The sequence below is a fragment of the Camellia sinensis genome, chromosome 7, assembly GCF_055761805.1.
Source record: "Camellia sinensis isolate YWXY chromosome 7, ASM5576180v1, whole genome shotgun sequence".
Classification (NCBI taxonomy): Eukaryota; Viridiplantae; Streptophyta; class Magnoliopsida; order Ericales; family Theaceae; genus Camellia; species Camellia sinensis.
The window spans coordinates 153,111,481-153,115,744 of NC_138967.1; positions in this window are offsets into that span (position 1 = coordinate 153,111,481).

Genomic DNA, 4,264 nt, shown 5'->3' on the forward strand with positions numbered 1-4,264 from the left:
CCCCGCCTACGAGCATATCTCTGTTTATCTCACCCGTTTGTCTAAGTCTTCGGCCTTGTCAAAAATGGGTCGTCTCTAGGCTTTGACATTCACTCCCGTCACGTATGACTTCCGAGTTCTGTCAAAGAGGGGCAACTGTAGACACCCCATTTTTGACTGACCTTAAGACTCAGACGTTACCAGTTGAGCATTCCATGATGTTGTATATTGTGCTCGTTCTGAGGTTGCGGAGTCTCGGCTGCGAGCCTTGCCTCCGGATTACGGAGCTCTTTTGTGCTTTGTCTCGGTTTGCGAACCAAGTCTTATTTTCTTTGTTTTCTCTTCCCGAAGGGAGGGAGAGGTCTCGTAGACCATGTCTCAGTGGCCGTAGGCTACGTTTCGTGGTCGTAGGCCATTTTTCCCGTTTGGAGCCCAGTTTTCGATTTTCAGAGCCGTCGGCCGTGTGCCTCAGTTCGGGACCGCTTAACTACCTCCGTTTGCTCCGGTTTTTGGCACACACCTTGTTTCCCCTCTTTTGAGGGACACTGTGGCCCGAGAGACCAACTTCGTGGTCAAACGCCACCTCCGGTGCTTCATAGTCAGTTTTCGGGGCCCCGAACTGCGCGTTTCGGCCCCCGAACCTCCGTTTTACATCCGTCTTGGTCCATTTTTGGTAGAAACCCTATTTTCATTGTTAGGAAGATGGTAGGATGGTGGGAGGCCACCTTTTCCCCTGAAAAACCAGTTTTCACATTTTCTCTCTCCAAAAGCTGGTTTTTCTGACAGAAAGCTGGTTTTTCTCACTTTTGAGTCACAATTTCTGGCTTTTCATACCACCATTGTGTTGTGCTCATCTGGGAGGCCACCAATATGGGTAGGCCGACTAGTAAATCCTCTTGACCCTTTTGAACCCCTCTAAAAAGCTGGTTTTTTTCTCTTCTGGGTCACTTTTTCTGGTTTTTCACCACTGGGTTGTGTTCTACTCATCTGGGAGGCCACCATTCTGGGTAGGCCGACCAGCAATTTTACTTAACCCTTTTGACCCCTGGTTGGCCGACCATGGGGAGTGGCCAGCCGGCCACCTTAGCTGGTCGGCCAGCTTTCTGCTTTCTGCTCTTCTTAAGTGCTTCATAGTTGTGCCAGCTGTGAAGCATTTGACCCACTGTTCGAGTTTTTGAGCCTTTTGTTGACCTTTTTAAGTTCGTTTTGACCCTCTTGCTTAGCTTCTTAGAGAAGCTTGACTCTTTGTCAAGCTTCTTGAGGAAGCTTGACCCTTTTTGGTCTAGCTTCCTCAAGAAGGTTGACCCTTTTTGGTTAAGCTTCTTTGAGAAGCTTTGACCCCCTCTCTTGGCTTCTCCAAGAAGCCTTACTTCTCTCCCTCTATATAACCAACCCCCCACCTCATTTTGCAAGGTTAGAAAAGATTTGGTTAAGGCATACACACTCCATCCTCCATAGCCTTCCTCTCCAAGCTCCAAACACTCATATTCTTGGCCATTTTACCCTACAACTCTTAGCGTACCACCTCCCTCATTCATTCCAGCACCTTGGAACTCATTTTCAAAGGTTCAAAGCTCACTTTATTGGTCCAGGGTTGGTTGCATTGTTATGCTACAAGGGTAAGTCCTCATTTCCCCCCTTTTTTGCATTATTTTTCTCTATACCTTAGCTCCATTTTCAAGCATTTTTTAGCCTTGGTGTAAACTGAAAATAGTCTTATTTTGAGCTCCTCTTCATGTTTGTTTAAGAGTAATTTTCTGTTTGAGGTCTCCTACCCCCTTGTATGCTTTATCTCTCTTTTAGGGCTTATTTTGCATGATATATTAGCCTTATTTGTGAGCATTTTTGGACCTCGACCTAAACTGAAGAAATTTTTTTTTTTTTGATCTCCTCTTTAAGTTTGATTGAGGTCACTTTTCTGTTTGGAGTCATTTTCTTCCTTGCATGCTTCATTTCCCTATGCTTTGAGCCATGCATGTGAGCATTTGCATTGGCATTGTTTTGGCCTCTTAGCCACTGAAATCCAGTGGACTCTATTTTGCAGTGGCCTTGATGCATCTTTGAGCTCCAAAATCATAGAGGGGTGACCCTCTCACCCCTCATTCTCTTTACTAGCATTGTTGGCCTTCCAAAGGGACTCTATTTTGCATGCATTGAAGTCATGTTTCAGGCCTCATTTTGTGGGTTTTAAGGTCTGCCTAAGCTCTGTCAAGAGCCCATTTTTCCATAATTTATGTCCCTCATGCATGTGTGGAACAACCCTCTTCAAGGCCTTTCAAAGGGACCTTTCTTTGCAAGTTTCCAAGACTGATTTCAGGGCCTATTTGGTGGGTTTTAGGGCTGTCATAACTCATTTCCAGAGGTGGTTTTGCCATGTTACATGTCTATCTTGTATGTGCTTAATAACCCCTTGTATGGCCCTCTAAAGAAGCTCATCTTTGCATGCATTGGTTGCATTTCAATGGTTATTTGGGCATATTTTGACATGTTTTATTCACTGTTTTTGGCTGGTTTGATGAGTTCTCATACGCTTCATATACATGCCATGTAAACCATGCTTGCTAGCCGAATTTGCATGCTATTTTTGTCCATGATGTTAGCACTTTTTGGCCATGCTTTAAACTGGAAATGTGCATGTTTTAGAACTGCCTTGGCTCTATCTTTGTGCCTCATGGTCAAATAATGCTTTCTTTGCATACTTGTGGTTCAATGCATTTGCCTAGTTTTGAGTTTTGGGGCTTATTTCGTGCATCGGGTGCCATATTTCCATGTTTCGGGACCGTTTAGCATCATGTTTCAATGTTGGAAATTACATGTTTGTATGCCATCTTTCATTCCTTGCCATGCTTTGGTAGAGTGGCATTTTATGCCTTAGGTTCGGTCCTCAGTATGCGTGCACGTGTGCACGCATTTCGGTTGTCTATTTTCCATCTCATGGCCACTGATGTGAGTGTGGCTGAGGTCCACTCATTTTAGTGTAAGTCCATCATGCATTGTGTATGCCATTTCAGTCCTTAGCATTGCGTGTGCTAGGTTATATATTAGAGCATTGTGTATGCCATGTTACATCGAGCATTGTGTATGCCATTTCATAGCATTGTGTATGCTAGGTTGTATGTTAGTCGCATTGTGTATGCCATCTCATTTGCATCGTGTTTGGGATAGGAGTTAGCCCAAGCAGGGGAAACGAGGGACGTTTCATACTCTGAGTGACGGAACGTGTCTCAATTCCCTATCGCCGACACTCCGGATTACCCATGATGGAGTTTAGGTCTTGTTGTGTTTTCGTGTGCATTCATTTCACATTGAGTCATGCAATTCGACTCCTCGGCCATCATGCATCGAGATACGTGATGGTGGCACGAGGATCGAGGACTACACTCCCTGAAGAGTAGTCATGCATACATATGTTGAAAATACCTTGCTTTCTCTCCTTCTTGCCTTTGTTGCAGAAAAACCAGAGTCCAGGGGCAGAAAGTGGTCGGCCGACCAGGTTTCCTGGTAGGCTGACCACCTTTTTTGGTTTCAACCATAAGGGGTGGTCGGCAAGGGTTTTCCAAGCCAATACCTGGTCGGTGGCTTTCCCAAGGTGGAGTTTCAGCCTTCTGGAGCTTTGTATAAGTTTCTGAAATCAGCAGCAAACAAAGACGAGACGAGGTATCGCGATGGAATTTACCGACAAAGCGCATCGAGCATGCATGCATCCATTATCATCCAAAACAGAGCCGAGGCAGTCACACACATTTAATTTATTTGCTTACTTAGCTAATTTGTTAATTAGTTAGCAGTTGTGTAATAATTAGCTGTAATTCGTTATCCATTTCAGACTGTATTATTTATTCGGACCCTCCGAGCGAGGGCAATGTTGTAATAAGTGTTCGTGTGTGTGATGTATGTCTTCCAACCCCACGTCTTTCTCCCTTTTATTTACCGGCTTATGATGGTTAGATTAGGGCATGTTTCAATTAGCATACTTATGTTCGCATGTTTGCATTCATTCATCTGTATTGCATGCACCGGGCTCGGCGCATCATACTAACTGCATTTGTATTTCAATTCTAAATTGAATACGTGTTAGCTGTAGCATCATCAGATGCCATGTTTAGAATAGTCGAACCTATTGTAGTTGCATTTTTGCATGTGTTGCATTAGGCATTTCTGTATAGTTAGGATCATGCATGGATTTCTGACATAGCTTCTGTTTTGGCTTGGAGTACTCAGCAAATGTTTATGCTTTAGCATCCTTGCATGTGTGTGAGTGACTGCCATGATAGCATGCTTACCA